Genomic DNA, 21,666 nt, shown 5'->3' on the forward strand with positions numbered 1-21,666 from the left:
TCTATAAAGAATAATTACTCACGGGAGTGTGAAAGTGGCCTAGGGGAGGGAGCGGATGACTTCTCCATTTCTAAAGGGCTGTTTAAGAAGAGTGACACAACTGCTGTTCTGACGTAGAGTCTGCGGAAGCAGGGTGATTTCCTGGGGGGGGGGGGAGAGAAGAGAATTCAAACACCTGACGATTAGTCACAAGGATGGGGCAACAAAAAAATTGCTTAAAATTATCCATCCCGTTTCCTTTTCGGTTTAGTCAGTGGAAAGTGACCACCCCCGGGGCTGGGCCAGGCGCACTGCCCGCCCCTGCAGTCACAGCGCGGAAGGGCGGGCTGAGGGACCCCATTTTCGGTGATTCCCCCCCTCTACCACTGCCCCACAGAGGGCCGGCCCCAGCACACCTGCCTGCTGGATAGCCGAGGCAGGAGCAGGGCCAGGAGCGGGGGAGGAGCTTGGCACTGCTGCTGGAGCTGGCTAGGCGCTTTGGGCACAGCGGCGCGCTCTGCTTTCCCGTGCGCCCTAGCCGGGCCCGCCTGGGACAGAGGGCGGTGCCTGTCCCCCGGGCTGCAGGCAGGGCGAGCGGCCGTGTCAGGTTTTCCATCGCTCCGGGGGGGGCGGGCAAAGCTCTGTAACCCCGCCCCGCTCCGCCCCGCCGCGCCCAGCGCAGAGCAGAGGGAGGAAGAGAAGCGACGAGCTCTCACCAGCCGAGGAGCTGCAGCGGTGCACGCCAGTTCCGTCCTCCTCCCCTGGCGCGCCCGCAGCTGAGCGGAGAAGCAGCCGCCTCCCCTTCGTTTCCTGGCCGCTCCGCAGGTAGGGGGAAGCCCGGCGCTGGGACCCTGAGCCCCGGCGGGGGGTGGCTGGGTCGTGCTGCCGGGCGCCGGTGGTGGCACCCCCTGGACGGGCTGGGTGAGCAATTCCCCTGCCCGAGGCTGATCTCCCTGAAGCCCTGACGTTGCCCCCCAGGGTAGAGTCAGGCCTTGGGGTTTGCGTGCACGGGTGTCTGGGCTGGTTTGTTGGGGGTGGTTTGCTGAGGTTGAGACTTTTGGGCAGGGCTCTGTGTGTTTCTGGTTTGTGCAGCACCGAGCACAGTGGGGGCACATGACTAAGGCCCCCCGCTCCCCCAGTGCTGCTATGCAAGTGTCAATTTCACTGCTCAGGGACTACTGCTGAAAGGAGAGAGGAGGGGTGTGTGTATTGGGAGGGGAGGTGTAAACTCTCATGTTTACATCCCTCTCCATGGGCGCACACTTTCCTACTATTCTTTTGGGCAATAGCTAACAGTGTGATACCATGACGTGGTTGCTTCCGGGCAGCATTTCTCCAGGAGAGTGGCTCATAACAAAACTTGGTTGAACTGTGTTGTTCAGTAGCTCATACATGTGCATTTCATCTGCTGAAGGTGTTTTCCTTTTCAGCAAAATTCCTTCCAGAATGTTGCTACATCATTTGTTGTTCTTGGGTGTGTGGTATGTTTCCAAAATACACAAGGTGGAACTACAAAAGCAACTTTCTGTATGTGGTCTCCTTTAGTTGATAATAATAGTAGCATGTTTATTGTTGTTTGCCTTGGTTGTTTATTGCAGAGAAATCCAGTTTGAGCTAAGCATAAGCACTAAAAGCTGGCCATTTACTGGCAGTTGCTGCACACTTTATTTTTGGATTGAGGGAAATATGTATTTTGTATGTAAAATCTTAATGGGACATGGCTGAAGTTGACAGATTCATGATCAAATTGACCTTTAATTGTATATAGACTCTCAAAAACAAACAAACAAAACAAAAAGCCCTCTATATCCTGGAAAGTCTGAGTCCCTACAAAACCAGGATTGCAACATAGATTAAAAATTCAAAATATTTTCTGAGAAACCTGACAACAATAGACCCTGGATTCAGCGTGGGCGTAACACCTGCCTACATTGAATGTGATCATCCTGATATCCTTCTGTGCTGCTGCCTAGCTCTATCCTTGTGAATGGACAGCGTATTGAAATCTATATGAATTGCTCTTGGGCAGTGTTCTTGTATTTTTTAATACTTTGTCTACTCATGAATATAGGAGGGTGAACACAGGACAGAAGAATGGCCACACTGGGTCAGACCAATGGTCCCTTTAACCCAGTGTCCTTTCATTCCCTCTGAAGCACCTGGCACTGACCATTTTCAGAAGAACAGAACAGGAAACCATCAAGTGACCCATCCCGTTGTCCATTCCTGGCTTCTGGCAAAGGGAGGCGAAGTACACTTCAGAACATGGTTTTGCATCCCTGCCCGTCCTGGCTATAATAGCCACTGATGGATCTAACCTCCATGAATTTATCTAGTTCTTTTTTTAATCCTGTTATAGTCTTGGCCTTCACAAACCATCCTCTGGCAAAGAGTTCCACAGGTTGACAGTGCATTGCATGAAGAAATACTGCCTTTTTGTTCATTTTAAACCTTTGCCTATTAATTTCATTTGGTGACCCCTAGTTCTTGTGTTATGAAAAAGAGTAAATAACACTTCCTTATTTATTTTCTTCATACCAGTCATGATTTTATAGATCTGTCATATTCCTCCTTTAGTTGTCTCTTTTCCTAGTCGAGAAGTTCCAGTCTTAATAACCTCTCCTCATATGAAAGCGCTTCCATACCCATAATCGTTTTTGTTGCACTTTTCTATATCTTTTCCGATTCCAGTATATTTTTTTTGAGATGGGGTTACCAGATCTGCACGCAGTATTTAAGAAATGGGCGTACCATGGATTTTATAAAGTGGCACTATGATTTTCTCTCTTATCTATCCATTTCCCAATGATTCCCAACATTCTGTTAGGTTTTTTCTGGACTGTCGCCACACGTTCAGTGAATGTTTTCAGAGAACTATCCACAATGACTCCAAGATCTCTTTCTTGAGTGGTAACAGCTAACTTAGATCTTGTCATTTCATATGTGTAGTTGGGATTATGTTTTCCAACGCGCATTACTTTGCATTTATCAGCATTGAATTTCATCTGCTATTTTGTTGTCCAGTCACCCAGTTTTGTGAGATCCTTTTGTAACTTTTCACAGTCTGCTTTGGACTTCACTATCTAGAGTTGTTTTGTATCATCTGCGAATTTTGCCACCTCCCTGTTTACCTTTTTTTCCAGATCATTTATGAATATGTTGAACAGTACTAGTCCCAGTACACACCCCTGGGGGACACCACTATTTACCTCTCTCCGTTCTGCAAACTGACCATTTATTCCTACCCTTTGTTTCCTGTCTTTTAACCAGTTACTGCTCCAGGAGAAGACCTTCCCTCTTATCCCATGACTGCTTACTTTGCTTAAGAGCCTTTGGTAGCAAAACACCACCACCACTTACTTATCTGCTTAACCAAAGATGAAAAATAGGTGGACTTGTACATGTGTACCCTCATGTAAATCAGGCTCTTAACTTTTAGGGTATGCTTCTAAATGAAATGTAGTGACCTCGGTGAACTAGGCCCTGTGCTTGCACATGCTTACACGAGTGCTTAACTTCAAGCCTGTGAGTAATTCTGTTGACATCAGTGCAAATATTCTCAAGTTGAGCACTTGTGGTGTTCTTGGATGTGTATATAGATGAAGAGGTTTCACACAGGAAAATAGTTTTGTCTCTTGCAGTTGTGGCCAAATGTATCCTCACTTTCTTTTGAGTATTTGGCTCTGCTGTGTACAGTAACAAAACCTTTGTTGTTTTATCAGACCTCTTCATGCTGGGAAGTGTGACACGCAGCTCGTGTAGACGTACCTGTGCTAGCTTTGCTTGAGCTAGCACCTAAACATGCAGTGTGTTCGTGGTGGCACAGGTGGCCACTTGGGCTGGAGTACAGTCCTGCCTGACCCCCTGGCTGCATATTGGGTGGCAAGCCCAAGCTGTCCTGTCGTCCATACCAATCTGGACACACTGCTCTCCTTAGGCACTAGCGTGGGCACTTCTGTGTGACACGCATCCCAGCTCAAATGTAGAAATAGCCAGAGGAACAAACTGTCAGATTAATGGGAATCCTTGTCATGAGGTGGAGCATAGAGAGGGTAGATCTAGGCCTGGTCTACACTTACCTTCAAATACAGTGGCCGTTGACAGGAGTTACGCAAGCTACGCAGAGTAGCTTGTGTAACTCCCGTCATCTTCGTAACTCCTCTTCTACGTGGTGTCTTCACAGCGCTGCGCCGATGGGAACTGTGTTCCTGTTCACGCAGCACTGTGCTACTTGAGGGAGTGGTTTTAACAAGTCAACTTCTGGATCAATTGAGCAGGTCTTCACTGACCACTCAATTGATCCAGATCCACTGCTGCTGTCAGTGAAGACGTATCCCTAGTGTCTCGAGGAGGAATGGCAAGTGATGGATGCTTCAGGAAGTGAGGGAAAACTGTGTTGGGGCAAAGAGACACGGGATTGTGCATGTCAGTTCTTTCCCTCAACCCATAAAAAATAAAATAAAAATAAAACTGCCATTGGGTAAGCCATCGGAAATGAATGTCATAAACCAAGCCTTAAAATACATAAGGCCATTTTGTCTGTTTGCAATGGAGTTATGCCAGCAGAGAACTTGGCGTTATGTCTATCTACTTTCCTTGCAGAGTTGCCGGATTCGGAAGGCACGGCAGCTAAAACCAGGCTAGAAGTATTGGGCGAGACTTTCAAAGTGCCTAAGGAGTAGGGATGCCTAGCTTCAATAACCGTTAAATGGAGATTAGGCCTCAGTCTCACTGAGGCACTTTTGGAAATCCCACCTGCTAATCCTTGTATCTAGTAGTCACCAGAAGCCCTGCGTCATAAGAGCACAAGGTGTCTGTCGTGCTGTCCTGCAGTGGCTTAAGAGCAACGGTACCAATCACAGGGCAGACAGTTAAGAACCAGAGCACAAACTCCAAATTGGTTGTGAGTTCTATACTTAGATTTCACTAGCCAGTTATCAAGTGTAAACTCTTCAAGCACTATACCAGCACTAACACAGAGTCCTAGACGGTCCCCTTGGGTACACCGATCTCTCTTGTCTTTGTGATAGATGTCACTTACACCAAATATCACAGCAATATTCAGGTTATTCCCAGTCCCAAAGGACCAGTCATTTACCCCAGGTCAGGTGCACCTTAGATCTCACACCAAAAAACAATGCTTGTAGCCAAACTTGTAATACTCTATCTAAAGAGTTGCTAATTAGGAGAAGGAAATGAGCCTTATTTACAAGGTTAAACCAGGTAAACACAGATAAACACAAATGGGTTCAAAACTTAAGTTTCCAAAAGTGATAGAAGCTTCTATATATAATAAGCAAGCTCTCTATGTCCTTTAGGGCTAACTTAGGCCAAGCACAGGGGTTCTTTTGCTTATGCTTAGTAATCCTTGCCCCTCAGAGTTCAAGCAGCATAAAAGATACAGTTTCTCCTTGTTAGGGCTTTTTATTCCTTCCCGCCTTTTGCTTGAGTTGCAGATTCAGCTGTTCGGAGGAATTCACTTGCACAGCTCCTCTTCATGGGGTTGAGGAGAGGAGCAATCAAGGAAGTTGTTTGTCCTCTGATGTTCCATGATGGTTCGTCTGGTGTTGATGGGCTTTTTGGTGACCAAGGGATAACACCTCCTGCTGGAAACTAATATTTCACACTCATTAATGCTTTCTCTTCTGTCTGGTGACTTAGAGTTGGAATCACTTCCTTATAGATAGATATAAGAAGTGAGATAAATCCATGCAGCAATTTACAAACATTTCATCAAGTCTAACCACATACTTAGAATTCTAATACCTGTTTTAACGATGCTAACACACAGGCGAGCTAGATTGGTTCCAGCTATGTGCTTGTCAGTGTTTATTTGAGACCGAAGGGGCTTGGGTGGGAGATACCTGGTCTGCCAGCATCAGTGTCAGAAGTAACTAAATGATTTGTTGACATCACAGCTGTGGAGAGGGTTTGAAGTCATATTGCATGTCGAATTGCTTTGATGATATTTAAGGGGAAGCCAGTGTTGTTAGAAAAATAGTTAGCGTAAGAATCCAGTCAGCAATTCTTTGCCTGAACTCAAGCCTATAGAATATTGTATTTACTAGTTCATAAATCAGCAAGTTACTGTAAATGCAGGCTCTGGAGGACCATTTACTATCTCTGCATTACGATCCAGAGATGGCAAAAGGGATGCTCTGGTTAGAGTACAGATATGACCAAAGATGTTGGCCAGATGTGACAGTAGCTGTGTATTAACAGGGCTGCTGTCAATTCTAAGGGCAAGGCTCCATGTACTCTTTAGTATGGCTCCCCTGGTGCTGCATGTAGGAATCCTGTGTCAACTTCACTTAAACTCATAAATGGAGGTTTATCCTGAATTAACTCTGAAAGTGCGTAATACAACCAGTGCCCTTCTGTTGTTTGTTTTCGTATCAAATTACATTTGTTTTGCACAACTCCTAAACCTTCATTTCTCAAGGTGCCACTTCATACACCCAATGCAGTGCTATGTATTGTAGGCTTTAACTGTATTATATGAGCTATGTGGGGAAAAGATGTAGGTCTTGACAACTGGGTAGGGGACACCTATAGCTTTGGGCACTTCAAAAGGCAACTTGGACTTGTAAAACAAGCATAAAAGTAAGTTACTTTGCCCCCTTTCAGTTTTATTGCTCTATGCTGTTTGTGGACAGAATATACTTGGAAGAGTTTTCAGCAGTACCATAAGCACTGAAAGCGTCGTTTAAAAAAAAATTAAGATGTATGTGGTAGAGCGTAATTCTGTGGCAAATCTGGTTGGCAAAGAGTCACTTAGCGCGTGGGGCTCTACCTAGAAGCAATGGCACCACAAATATGCCGGGAGGCCACCTGCAATAAACAGCGTTGCTAGTGCTCGGCTGAAGAAAATGATCTGACATCTGGCTCTGGACCTGGGTAAGACGCAGTAGCACAGAGGAGACACTGAGCTCCAATGTTTTCTTTTCCAGATATTCCACATAACAGTGATGATTCAAAATGTACTGGCAAATATCTGAAGTTTGATACTAAATGCCAGGGGTCCCAAACCGGAGCCTGCTAATTTTCTACATATCCAGAAATTATATAGGAATAGAATGCACAGGTAGATGCATAGATGATTGCCTTAACACGTCTTTTATAATGAATAGTGTGGATATAGGTAGTCCTTTTAGTTTTGGTAAAACACCACTGTTGGGCCCTTTAACATCTCAGTTAAATGGTTTGCGGTTGACCTGAACAACAGAGACCCTATTGTATTTTTCAGCTTCTCCTATTATGCAAATATTATATTGACCGTCAGGCAGCTGCCAGGGTGAAATATCCTGCTTTGCTGCAGGTATATAGCTAGGGAAAAGGGCAGCAGTGAATATTTACAATGTCTTGCTTCCACGGTTGCTCCATCCCAGTCTTAATGCGAGATCCTGCCCTCTGATTTTATTATCTAAAGCGTCCTCTGAAATTAGACCATTGATGGTGCTAGTTCTGTCAACAATTGATCTGGCTTTTTAAAGGGAGGAATCACATGTGAAGAGGGGTGTCCAGGCAGCAGGTATTTGCTACGAGCTGGGGAGCTGGTCTATGGTGCATCTACCCTAAGGGAATTTCTGTTCATGTAATAGCAGAAGCCAGCCGTGTGGTAGCTGCACTACTGCTAAGCAATTGGTGTAGATGCGGCTCAGATATTATGTCATGGGAACTTGGTCTGAACAGGCTTTTGTTATGTGGTGGTAAGAATACCGAAGCGCTGTCTACACCAATGCCTGTCTAGAGCTGGGCAAAATTTTTCAGATGAATAGTTTATTTGACTGAAAAATGCAGCTCCAGTGGATCTGAAACGGCGTTGATTTGATTAAAACGATTTTGGCCATTCACAATATGACAGGGATTGAGTGATGGTGTCTTGGTGTTAGCCCAGCAATTGGATGTGCTCATTTGGGATCTGCTTGAATCTCGCACTGTGGAACAGGCCCAAAACAGACTCTGTTTTGGTGAATTAAAAAAAAAAAAAAAAAAAATTCAGATTGTCTGGGTTGAACTATTTTTTTGTTTTATTTTTAATTTAATTTAATTTTGGGGGGGGGGGAACTGCCACTTTGAACTGAAAAAATCAGTTATTCGCCCAGCTCTGTGCCTACACCACCAGCACCCTTGCATGACAGGTGGTGGTAGCCATAATGCATATCCTTTCTAGCATAGATGGGGCTTTGCTGCCGTACCTGCCCATCCCAGACTTGACCAAGCCCGTTTGTGTTAAATGCATATTTTTCGCTTAATGTAGACCTTGAACAAGTTTTGAGGAGGGCCTGAGGTGTGTATCCCTTTGATCTGTCTCTCCTAGGTCTATTCAACTGCATGTGGTGGTTGTGCTCCATTTTCCTTGCTGTTGTGTCAGAAGACTGACTAAGGAAGTATCCAGGCAAATTTAAAGCACAGAGGACATGAGGGTGTGGTGTTGGTCCTTGTTTGAGAGGGAAGCTGGGATATTTCTTACTTGGTTTTGCAGAAGTAGAATGTCTGTGTTTGCAACACGTCACTGACACTATTAAAAGGCCGTTTTAGAAAATGAGTTCCAAGGGCAGGCTTGGTACTATTTTATTCTTTAAAAGAGAAGAAAAATCCGGGTTAGTGATTACAAATAACTTTGGGGGATGGACTTGAGGTGCAATTTTTTTAAGGTACACTCAGTGGTGTCGGTGCAAATGATTTGTGTGTGAAAGAAAAGTGCCTGTCCATTTGATACGTGGGATGGTAGGTGGAGCCCAGCAAATCAGCAAAGGCTCTCCTCCCCGCCCCCTCAAGATGAATGGGGCCATTGAGCCCAGGCATAAGCAGATTACGCGGGGACAAGGAATGAAAAAAGAGGAATAAGGGTGCTGGTCTATTTCAGTTCTGGAGACTGAATTCCTCTTTATCCACAAAACAGGTATGGTAGCAGCACCAGAATGACCCTGAGTGCCTACCTTTTTTAGATGTGTGAATGTAATTCAGTCTCTAACTCTTTAATGCATGGCTTCCACTGAGACTGTGAAGAAGTACCAGTCAGTGCCTCTTGTGCTGATTAGGTTTTTGATTGTGGATACTTCTCAGCTAGGCATTGCATTGTGATACCACCTTCTGGTACTTAAGCCAGCCACTGAAAAGCCATCATGTGGGAACAGTGGAAGACGGTCCTCAGCTACAAAGCTTCCTTGACGTTCAAGGGAGCTTTGAGGCACAATTTTAGTTTGTTCCATTAGAGAATTAAAAGCCAAATATAAAGTTTACATCCACGTGTGAAACTCCCACTTTGGGGTTTGGTTTGGGCTGATCTTTAGTAATACTGTTCAGGTAGCATGCACAATGTTATTTATCAAGGGACACTTCCAGCTTGAAAATCATTTTGTCTGAAAATATTCTACCGACTATAGTTACAAGCATCAAATTACCTGCCACATTTGACAGAACTTTGGACGTAATCAGGCTGAACCCTGTAAAAGTTAGCCCGTTTCTCCATTGCTGAAAAGACTCGTTAACATTGACAGAACGTTGTTTTAATAATAATGATAAAAATCCAGAGATCTGATAGAAAGGTGATTGTCTCCGAAGCTGTGTTTAGGCCTGGAAGGATTAGATTTTATTGGTAAATGTCAGTAAATGTTGATTTCACCGTATACGCACAAACTGAGGACATTTACAGGTAGCAAAGGAAGAAACATCCTGCTTGGGAGCTTGGTAGAGTCAAAATCCAATAATTTAGACTTTTGAATTACCCTTTTTATAAAGAGACTAGCAAATGAATAGTGAAAACAGGTATGGTTTTTGACTTAAGGATATATATACTCTGTATATTCTGAGATGTGATGTTGACAATTTGTGTTTTAACAGTTTATAAAACTTTTTGAATCGTAATGTCCATCATTAAATGGTTGTCTTCCCCCCCCCCCCCCCATAATTTCACACAACTGTTGTGATAAAATAAACATAAGTATTTGTCAAAATTATTTAAAAAAAAAAAATTAAAAAATTGAAGTCTGACAATTTTTTAACCAGTTTTTATATTAAAGATGCAAATTGGCCATATCCTTTCAGAATTGTTTTGTTGTTTCAACACGTGCTGGGTGTGAGGTGATAGATGGGTCACATCTTGTAAGCGCTGTGGTGCTTCCTTCAGTGTAGAGACAAGCTACAGCAACGGTAGGAGTTCTGTTGGCATAGGCAATCCATCTTCCCACCCCCCATCAGAGAGCCTGTAGCTAGGTTGACAGAAGAAGACAATGTAGTGCTGTCTATAATGGGATTTAGGTCATTTTAACTGCACTGTTCAAGAGTGTGGATTTTTTTCACACCCGTGAGTGACATAGTTAAGCTGATTTAATTTTCTAGTGTAGACCAAGCGTTACTTTCTTTTAACTACCCTTTGACTATTTTAGTAAATGTTTAATCACTGTGGAACAAACGGACTTCTGATTTAAATACAGTCAACATGGTGCCTGTGAGGCGTTAGTTGAGGCAGAGCAGTAACTCTTTGCAATCATTAACAAAGCAGGTAGGCTGACTCCAACTACTGAATATGGTACTTTGCATATTGACCTTCAGGATAGTCCAGCACCTGAAGGAGTTAAGTATGTAGTGAATGTTAACCAGTCAACAGTTTTTAATGGAGACTCGTGTATCTGCAGACTGATATTTAACTGTGCTTTGAGCTTGCTCTTGTCAAATCTAACTAGCATCTTAGAGAACACATTCCTATGTTTATTCTGCATAGGTTTCACAAATACAGTTTCTACAAAGATCTCTTCCAGTTCCAATATATGGTTGTCTCCTTTCGAGCTAGATGTTGTTGTATTTTTCCCCTCTTCTTTTGCAATCTCTGGAACAGAAATACAAGTATTTGCAACGGAGCTTTTGAAAGGCATCTGTATTTCTTTTTTTTTTTTTCCTTTTTTTTTCTTTATTTCCCCAAGCTAGGTGGAGAGAATGCCTGAACCCTCTGGCCTTAGAGGGTGGCTGCTGCCCCACCTTATGAAGTCTGTTACACAACAAACAATAAACAAGGCAGTGGTTTGTAATACAAATTGCCATCATGGTGAGGAATGTTTGTTTTTTCTTTGTAAGGGAACTTAAATACGCCCCTGCTTTTTCTTGTGTGTGTGTATTCATACAAAAAGGGAGTCAAGGTTATTTTAGTACTGTTTGACTCTTTGGAAAAAAAAACCTACTCAGAGTAATTAAGACAAAAAGGCTAAATTTTGAAGGCTGACATTTTGCAAGGTTTAGGTTGTGTTGGATGTATGCCCTTTTAAAATAGAAGAGATAAACCTCCTGAGAAGTAATTGAACTCTGAAAAATATCCATGATATTTTGATGGGGGCTGTTCAGCTATGTTCCAAATGACTTTAAAGAACATATTATGATTCAATTTAATAGTTATAATTCAATCATATATTCCAAGAGCTCGTTGACTTACTTTGATGTCAGTGGAAGATGTTTTCCTTATTCAAACATCTTGTTCTCACAGTGCCTCTCAAAGCAAGTGTCATGGCATGTGTGTTGTCAAAAATGTTTTTTGTCTGAAAGTACAAGAAGCATTTCCAACGAATGTACCAACGTGGTGCCACAAAAGAGAGAGGCTCAATTAGGGCTGCTGAAGAGATCAAAAAGAAGTTGGCCTACCTGTAAACGGAGAGAGAGAATTAGTTGACATATCACTGGATGAGGAATTTAGAAGCTTGTAAAGACACAGTTAAAGGCTTTGGTATATGTTGTCCCCAGTATGTAACTAGAGACTTTTTAATAAACCAAGAGCTTGTCTACATGGAGCTTTGGTTCGAACTAGAGGAGTCTGCATTCTAGGGCACTCGAGTGTGTTGCATGACAACTGGACCTCCTGGATATTGCTGGCATTCACTGAAAGTTCCCTTGTGGGCATTAATGTTGTCCCCCAAACCCACAGGTGCTGATCCATTCGAAGGAGCACAGAACAGAATGATTGGGAACCAAATGTTGAGCTGCATAATAACCATGATACAAACAGCACAGGATCTTTGGAGTTGAAAGCTGGACCTTTCTATGGGTGTCACAATCAAGAGCTGATGATGATTGGCTGCTCCATGTTATGCTATTTAACATATTATCCCTTCTCCTACAATCCGCTTGCCTGGAATCTTTAATGCAAAGTTCCCCTAAAATATAAGCATACAGACATTTTCTTTCCTTTGCCTGTGGTTTTCTATGATGACTTAGAGCTGGTGAATGGTGCTGTATTGACATTCCTAGGGTATGTCTACACTGACGGTGGCAAAGTCTAAGGAGACCTTAAGTAAGCTTTGTTGGGGGTAGTGGCTGTAGCTGTGGTGCTGGAGAGGATCCTGAAGCAGCCCAGCTGGAGTCCTCATGCAGTTGCTGGATGGAAGAAAGGGTTTGAAATCACTCTGGTTAGAGGCAGCAGTTAATGGGGGATCTGATGCAACTCTGCTCTGAGGCAGAAGCAACTTCCAGGCCACACTCTAGGGTAGTGCAGCTAGCAAGTAAGACTGCTGGAGGGAACTCTGACCATGCTTCCCCTGACAGAAGTGTCAGTAGGCCTCCGCCAGAGACGCAGGCTGGCAAACAGCTCTGGAAACTAGACCTAGGGGCAGCCACGTTTCTCTACCATTTACCACTACTTGTATGTTCAGGAGGAGGAGGGAGGAGCACATTTTGCATACATTTCTGCCTTCCTTATGGGATCCCCTCCCAAGCTGCATGCCTGTTCCACCACAGGTTTCTTTTGGGTTGTGGACCCTGCTCTTCTTTGGTCTGTATTCATCATGGAACTGGTGAGGTGGTTTAATGGGGATCATTTCCTGCTTGAGAAGGTATTTGTCTTCACTGAGTCTGGTGTGTGTGTGTGGGTTTTTTTTTCTTTTCTTTTTTTCTTTAATAGGGAGGGCTTTAGAACAGCCTGAACCAATATTAGAAAAAAACGCCAATAACTTGTTACGTCACATTATACTACTATTGCACAAGTCAAATCTTTGGCTGTTGCAGGCCTGAATTGCCTCCTGCTAATTAGATAAGAGTTGTTTGGGGTAGAATGTTTTTGTTTTTTCTTTCTAAATCAATGGGAAAGCACTGTCCTGTCTTATGCTGGCTTTGCTCTGACAGTGAAAGTAGTTGTTCCCATAGCTGTCAACTTACTTTGCAACGCACTATCTCCTTTTCTTGTCATGTCACTTAGATTAGACGTGATAACCATGGGCAGTGTGTGCACTCCACCTTCAGGGAGACTAGCCCCGCCCCCTTCCTCCCAAGGCCCCGCCCACCACTTCCACTGGCCAGCCTCTCCCGGCCGAGAGCAGCCCTCTCCTCCCCCATCCTGAGCCCTGGCTGGTGCCCAGCCGGAGCAGAGCAGCCCCCTCCTCCCCACTGAGCCCAGGCCGGCCCGCTGGTGCCTTGAGCAGTCCTGGCCAGACCATCCCGCCGTGCCTCCATTACCCGCTGCCCACCCATGAGAGACGGGAAGAGGCGGCAGCCTGTGAAATATATACATAAATTCATCAAGTGAATGAAGTTCCACATGTGCATTAAAATTTGCAAGAATGGGGCTTAAGTGCATCATGTTTTTCAGTAATGACCCCAAACATGCCCTGGAATGCCTGCCTTTTATTATGTGGGTATTCTTAAAGTGTGATTAGTCACCCACTGCACAGGCCTGCTGGGACTACTTATGGGAGTATGGGTTGCAGGGACCCTGTATTTGCAGAGATCAAAATTATGTCTTGCTTTGATTGTGGTTGTCTGTTAACCTCATGACTCGTTTGGTGTATTTTATCTCAGACGCTTTCGGGAAACATTAATACAGAATAACCAGATGGAAATCCTGCATTCTTTCTGAACCTGTTGTGATCCTAAGAACCCCAATTGGCAAAGGATTCCCTCTTCGGTAACAGCAACACCTGTCAGGCCTGACAAGCTCGTTACACTTAACATGATGCTTTTCCTAGTATTTATCTAAAAGGTTTTGCGTGAGGTCTAATAAAAGCTTGTGTCCCACTGATCCTCATAATCATTGTGAGATATATGTATGATGGTTTTAAGGAGTTCTGTGTATGAGCAAAAATGTGTCTTAGAGTCCATGTCCCAGGCAGATTTGTTAAACAACTTTTGCCAGACAAAGGGATGTAGATTCTCCGGTCTGCCTATGTTTATGTCTAAATCAGGCATTTTAAGCCAACACAATGGAAGCCCATCTTGCATATGAAACCAACTGGGAATGTGATACCAACAGGAAAGAGCACCCTGGAGAGCAAAAAATTGGTGTGTCTGGGATACATGTCAAAGGATTACTGTATTGTAAGGGTGAGGCAAAGACAACACTCAGCTATCCTGCTCCTTGGGAGTAATTGATCAGTGCAATTATATTCATGAAAACGGGATCCCAACTTGTTCTGGTTGGAAACGTTGCAAGAAAGCTTTGGGTGAGACAAGACTGCTTTTAGGCAGATGGTTTGCCTGTTAAAGGTAAGCTGAGACTCTAAGAAGCATGTTACGCCTTCTTGTTTTATATGTAACCATTTCTGTTCCCTCTTGTTATCCTTGCTTGCTGTGTCTTAGAGCTTAATCTTTAATGATGTATTTATAGTGAAAACAATCATAAGTTTATCTCAGTGCTGTGAGATTATCAAGGACCCGATCCTGAGTTGTATCAGTCTAGCTGTGTGCATACTAGCCTTTTGGGGCCTGCAAACCTGTTCATTTCTGAGTGTGTCCAGTGTCAGGGATGTGTCAGGGAGGTTGGAGTGGATTTTGGTGTGTGCCTGTCACTAACCTGCACAGAGAGAGCAGGGCCTGCGGAGACCTGGAAGGCAGTGCTTGTGTGGCCAGAGGCTGTTGGTCTCAGGCAGCTCACAAACAAGAGTTTAACGCTAAAGGCAGGTGGTGGTGATGTGACTCGCAGCCCTGACTCCCGAGAGAGCATCACATCCATAACAAGATATCACCCAGCATATAATAGTGTAATATTCAAAACAACTTCGCTGTCACCCTACTTCTTGGTGAGCAAACTGTAAATTTTGGTATGACCTTTAAGAGATTGCTTCCTATCCATACTGAGTCTCACAGTTTGACTCAGGGTTTCAAGTATTGTATGTTAGAAGTTGTCTGAAATGTGGTCATTTTTTAGCAAGATATTGAAAAACCAGTCGTCTTCTGGTGACTCTAAAGAAGGCAGGAGTAGTTTATTGTAGAGTCCTGATGATGGGTAGACTTTGGTTGAAGTGCTGTAGAAGACAGTCTAAAATCTAGTCTGAGGTAGTTCAGATGGATCCTCTCTCAATTTTTAGAATTGCTGGTGTGCTGAAGATTGTTTTCTGTTTTTGCTTTCGTTTGTTTTTTCCTGGTAATCCTGCAGACTGAAAGCAGAGCAGAAGCAGAGTTGCAGCTGTTTGGGTAATGTTATCTATGATTTACAATGTATGTTGACTTTTTTTTTAAGTTAACTTTGAATTTCCAGGTTTTTTTATATTTGTCTTTCTTGAGAAAAATGCAGTAGTTCCTTAAGGATTTTTTTACCCCCTTATTCTTATGTACAGTCTTTGAGCGTGCCTTGGGATACACATTTAAGCCTGTATTTCCCCAAATAAGGATGTCAGAAAACATTTGGCTGAGGCAAACCATCATTGGCAACCAGTCAATGTAGCAATTGACTTAAAAGGACAGAGGAAGTGTTATTTTTCTGTGCAGATAAAGGGTGCTCAGATACTACATGTGCTGTGTGGGAAACGCTCTGTAAATGGATACACTCTTGACTCCAGGTTAGCAAGCATTCCCTGATGAGGAAAATACCTTCACTTTAGACGAAGGGGTGTGTAAGTAATTGGAGTCCCAGTAGAGTTTGTAATCTGAAGGCTTCTGATGCAGTGTCCAAGTTATGTAGGAATGAATTAATGTATTCTCCCTGGATTGTCCTCTGCTTGACCATGTGGCACCTTTCTCCTGGTTCCCAAACCTTACATCGTTATTTTTCCCCACCTCCTCCATTTGGCTCCCACATTAACCTGTGAATACCTGATCCTACAAAGATTTAAGCACATGCTTACATTTACACACTGAGCAGTTCTGTTGACTTGAGTGGAACTGCTCACTTGGTGTAAAGTTAAGCATGTGCTTAGGTTGTCGTTCTTTTCCCCTGCTGAACCGCCATATTCAGGTGTGTGAGGAAAAGATCTCCATATTCATGGGGAGGGAGGAGGATTAGTATTTCACATGAAGTTTATTTATTTGTCCAGTGACATCAAGATTGTTTTACCTCCTTACCTTCCTAAACCAGACCACCAGTCTAGCCTCCTTCTCACCCTCACATATGGCTCTCTTCTTTCATGGCAGCAATGCTCTTCTAGTTACCTTGTCCCTATGACATCCCTCTCACATACCCAAATAACAGAGTAGCACTACATTCATGTAACTTGTGGGCTAGTGTTCCTGTTAGACGGCAGGCCCAGGAAAACGTCTGCATAATTGAGTTTAGTTTGTTTTCCTGTTTGAATGTTTTTGCTTCAAATAATTGTTTTATTGCATATACAGTGCAGGACTTCCTGGCACTAAATTTTATGCTTGATACTGTTTGTTGTATCCTTAATTATGTAGTGTTAATGACTAAGTTTTTTTTTTTTTTTTTTAAATAGTTTGAGGTCTCTTTAACAGTACTCATGACAGCTGTGAAATTCCTGAAAACTATGGAGGGAGGTGGGGGGAAATCAGTGGATTGCTTTCAGTTTTCCAGGCAGTGATGGTCAGTACAGTCTCTATTGCAGGGAATCATGCTACTAGTTTATCTTGTCTGATTGCAGCTGAACTGCGTTATTGCATACAGGCTGAAGTGAAACAAAGTGGCTTAAATAATTAACATGAGTGAAAGTAAACAGTCTCTAAATACAAGAATCAAACGTTCTGGGAAATGTGCTGACACCAGCGTGCTTTCTGAATAATGTGAAACTTGTGGTTATTGACTAGCTTTGCTTCTGATCATAAGTGTGACTTGCATTCTTTGTAGGGTGACCAGATAGCAAGGGTGAATAATTGGCATTGGGGTGGGGAGTAGTAAGTGCTTATAGAAGACAAAACCCTGAATATCGAGACTGTCCCGATAATATCGGGCCTTGCAATTGGAGCAGAAGGTTGTGAAGTTTTGTTATGGCCCTTAGTTGCTGTATGAATTCATTCCATGGTCTTGGACCAGCCGCTGTACCTGCACACTAGGGCACCTCACCTTTACCCCAATCCATAGGGCCCCAGGGGAAAGGCACCTACCCTTATCCAATTCACACACTAGGGCTCAGGGCCACCCGTTCCCAGGCCATAGGGCTCCAGGTGTATCCTGGTTAATTTAAGTACCCGCCCTTTCTCAATTAGTAGGGCTCTGGGCATAACCTTCTGTGGGCTTGCGGGGTCTTTTACTAATGAAGGAGCCTTTACATAATAATATCCTTAGTCTCTTCTTACTAACAATTACCATAATAGAATGCACACGCTAAGCAAACAGTGTTCACCACTCCCAATGAGGCAGACAGACTTCTCCTGGTGGATTAGATCATCTGGGGACTCCAGCTGAATGATATGGTTGGTGGCAGTGGAGGTTTGGCAGCTCTGATTCTTGGGCTGTGTCTTGGAGTTACGTTCCAAAGAACTTCCTTTTGGACCTCAGTTTGTATAGTTAAAACTTGGGTCCTGCTTAGCTATACCTTAACCTGTCATTTTTAGACTAAAATACTGCAAAACACCAATCCTAGCTCATTATGAAACAGTTCTGTAACCAATCATATCCTACCATCTTTGTTGATTTAAATATTGCACACTTAATTATGCAACAGACAAACAATCAAAGAAACAGACAGAAATCATTCAGATAAACAATAGAAAATGGGTACCAAAACAATAAGAAGTGTAGATTTTACAACCACAACTGTTGATAACATTCCGTCTGGCAAGGAATCACTTATCAAACAAAGTTTTCTTTGAACATTTTAAGATCTGTTTCTTTATCTGATGGTGGCAGGTACTATTAGGACAGTAGCACCTTCTTGACAGGATGATATTATATTGACTTGATGTAATTTCAGGAATGTGAAGATCTGACTCTATGCTTCTTAGTTTATGGCTGCTGTCTCTCCTAACATGGCTGCTACTGCTTAGCCTAAAAAACAAGGCCTCAGACCTTATGCCCCCAAGGAAGCTGTCTCCCACACTGATGAGTTTTACCTTATGGAACAAAGTTCCACTGTGCCTGAGGAATGGAGTTTTCAGCCATGTTCCACATCCTGCAGCTTTAGACAATCTTATAAATATGCAGGGCCATGAAGCGCCTTGAAGATAAGCACTGAGACTTTGAACTTGACTTTAATCTATGAGAATGCAGTACAGAGAGGAGAGGATGGGGCTGGGGTGCTATGGCCTTCAGAACAAATCTTTAATAGTCTCCGCTCTAGAGCCTATTGTGAAATATCTCCGAAAAGGTGGTGTGGGTGCTAAGAAACTTACCTCAGTTAAATGACCACTGTCCCTGTGTAGGTGATATGCAAAGGGTGGATCCCAAACTGAGGTGACTTTAAAGAAAGCCATTGGTCAAGCGTGACAGAATTGACACCATACTTGGATAGACTTTCCAAAGGGGAGAGGGAGCAGCAGAGTCTTGAGAATTACGGTACTTGTCTGGAATCAAGAGACCTGGATTCTATTCCCACTTCTGCCACTGATCTACTGTGAGACTATGGCCACTGCACCTGTATGGTGGTTTTCCCCTCCCACCTTTTTGTCTTGTCTTATTTAAACTGCAAAGTCTTGGGGGCAGTGACTGCCTTTTACTGTATGTTTTTTGTACAGGACATAAAGGGGCCCCTGATCTTGGTTGGGGTCCCTAAGCACTGCCATGATGCATATAATGCTAATTAGATTAAAAGGGGTCTTACAACAAAAATAGACCCATGATGTTCCTTCTGTCATGTTCTTGAGCATGGCACCTATGCCTAGTGAGTTCTAAGTTGGGCATCTTTTATAATTTTTGTGAAGCTTTTTCTTGCTGCCCTTTTGTAACAAGCTTTCTGCCAGCATCACCAACCTATTCTCTAGTTGTGCCTTTTCTGCATAATTTTATTTACCCTCTTGCATTTTGGTCTCATGCATATTTAAAACAAATGCTGTCTCCTATGATCCTTTTCAACCACATTGGTTTATAGGGGGGTTTACTTTTGGATAGGTTAACCGAAGAGTAACCCTCCCACCTAATAAACGTCTCAAAAAACTTGTTACCATCAGCTATGTCTCTTACAGATAGCTCTGTTTGTTTGGTCTTGGCTATCCAAGTGCCTAAGGAGTCCATCTGTTTGTTTGAATTTTCAGTCAGGTCAGGTAGCTTGCATTGCTGTGGTGGACCCATGTACAGCTGTTCAGAGTTTCAGGCTGTGTCACAGGGCGAGCACTGTGAAGGGATGTGGGATTGACGTCAAGAAGAGAGAATGGTGACAGTAGGTGTTCTAACATTTTTTTTTTTTTTTCAGGACACTCCCTCTTTCTGTTTATGTGGGGTTTGGAAGGAATATTGGGCATTTCCCTGCTATTTCTTCTATGGCCTAGGCAAATGTAAACATTGTAACTCATGCGCACAGATGCCCACTCTATTTACACAATGGGGTGTATTCTACATCCTGTTTCAATTGCTGAGCTTTAAAATGTTGAAATAGCTGGTTCTGGCACACTCAGTATTAAGATGACATACCTGAGCACTTTCTCCTCACAGACATGTGTCACTCCGTCAGAGAAAGGGTGGGAAGAGTGGGACAGAGGGTTTTGAGAGTGTTTGGGGAAAGTAATCCAGTGAGGTGGAAAAGTGGCTCAAAAGAAACAATGACCGAGCAGGAGAGAAGCTGTGGACAAATCAGCTGCTGAAAGGGGGAAGTTTGGGTGTTGGTGGATGGGAGTTGACTGAAACCAAGGTGATGATGAAAAAAATCTATTATAAAACACATGAATAATGTGTTTATCCAAAAGGATTAGAGGATTTTATATAATAGATTTTGCATATTGAGGAATCCTGGCCTTTCTAGTTGGAAAATACCTTGGCATCAGTTGTAGTCTTGCTTTTTGAGTCTCCTAAGGATGTTTCTTAATTTATCTAGACCCGGAGAACATGCTTTTTGCATTGGTGGGTTTTTTTAAAAATATTTTTTAAACTTATATCTTAGTATTTAAAGGGTACAGCTGGAAGATAGAATGGAAGGGCAAGTTGTGAGTGACTAACCTATATGAAATTTGTGGTGTTGCTTCTGTAATCTGATATTAAGGTCTGATCTGTTGTCTCTCCTCCCTCCTCCCCGATTTTATTTCTAGAGTTCTGTGATTAAAATAATCTTGAGAGTTTCAGAATGTCCTATCGGCTCTACATTTATTTTACAACCTCACTGCCTCTAGGTTTATTTGGATGCGAAAATACTTTGGCTGTGAAAAATATAAACTGTGGGTGAAACAGCATGCAGAGGCATTACACCAAGAATAGGTATCTGGCCCAATAAGATTTATGGAGGAGGGCCAGCGTTTTGGCTGCTTTTTTGTTTTTTAAACTTAAAAAGAAGCACCATCATTCTGGTCTCGCTCTTAATCCACCAAGTATAAATACCCAGTTTTTATTAGCAAGAGTTTCTCTTTGCAGTGCTTTGTAAGAATCTGTGCTCTACTGTACTAAACAGTACTCATAAATAGTACTTGCTTAATGAGGAAATAATACAGGGTTTAAAAAAGACGTTTTTTTCTCAGGTTCATGTGTTTCAAAGAGCAGGGTGTACTTTACTGCCAGAAAACTAGTATGTATGTTAGTGGACCTGTTCCATTTTCCGAAGAGGGGGTGGCGGGGAGAGGCAGGAAGAAAAAGAGAGCAAAACAAAAAACATATGGTATCCCTTTCTATAAAGGCAGTGGAAAAGGTCAGATTTTTTTGCAATGAGCAAGTTAATATGTAAGAAAGACCTAAGCTGCCAAACATTTTTCTTTTTACTTGTTACATAATTTCTTTGACTCTCTTTCCTCACCCCACATACATAAGCTAAACTGTCCTTTCAGGCACAAATAGCTGTGGTGCCCTTCCCAGTTGTAATGACCAAACAGGTTTCTGAAGGCATTCTGCCCCTGCAGTACAGCTGGTAGGAAGGAGGAGCTGTAGAAGGTGTTCACTGCCTCTCCCTTGAGGAGGAGGGGCATGCAGTTTTCTGTGCCGGCCGGGAGATGTTACCAAGCACATGCTGGGGCAGGGACCTGGCTACATCTCCAAAGTAGTTAAACATTTATACTGTGGAGGGAGCATCCCCGGTTGTTGGCCTCTCTGTCTTCCTGTATGAACACACAAGATGGGCAAGAAGGAAGAGGTCCTTTGTACCTTCTCCAGAAACAGGAAAAAACAGTTCTGCCTTCAGCCTTGGTCAAAAGTCTTAAATAATACTTTGCTTCGTTGGTGGTTCCCTTTTTGCTGGGAATCCCACAGTTGTTTATATGGGAAACTCTTACAGGGTCTTTCAGTCTGGAACTGCCTCCAGTCATTAACTATCCTTTGGGATAAGACGATTTTGAGAGAGGCACTTGGATGTTCACTTCAGTATGATGTGCATTTGAGCCCCTTTTTAATAGAGATCAGATTTCTTATGTTCCGTTAAATTGTGCAGCGTTACGGTGGCTTTCCAAGACAAACAAACAAGTCACAGTGAA

At 43.2% G+C, this 21,666-nt stretch overlaps 1 protein-coding gene across 1 annotated transcript in view; it reads left to right on the plus strand.

The window, feature by feature from the left end:
* Positions 1-294: 294 nt before the first annotated feature.
* The window catches only part of ANXA11 (annexin A11), a 48,532-nt gene continuing 27,160 nt past the window's right edge, over positions 295-21,666 (plus strand). The window contains exon 1 of the mRNA XM_067539793.1: positions 295-804. The gene's annotated coding sequence lies outside the window, so the exon portion shown is untranslated. The remainder of the gene's footprint in view (positions 805-21,666) is intronic.

The sequence above is a fragment of the Emydura macquarii genome, unplaced genomic scaffold (assembly GCF_026122565.2).
Source record: "Emydura macquarii macquarii isolate MOO-44397 ecotype Brisbane River unplaced genomic scaffold, CSIRO-AGI_Emac_v2 contig_67, whole genome shotgun sequence".
NCBI lineage: Eukaryota > Metazoa > Chordata > Testudines > Chelidae > Emydura > Emydura macquarii.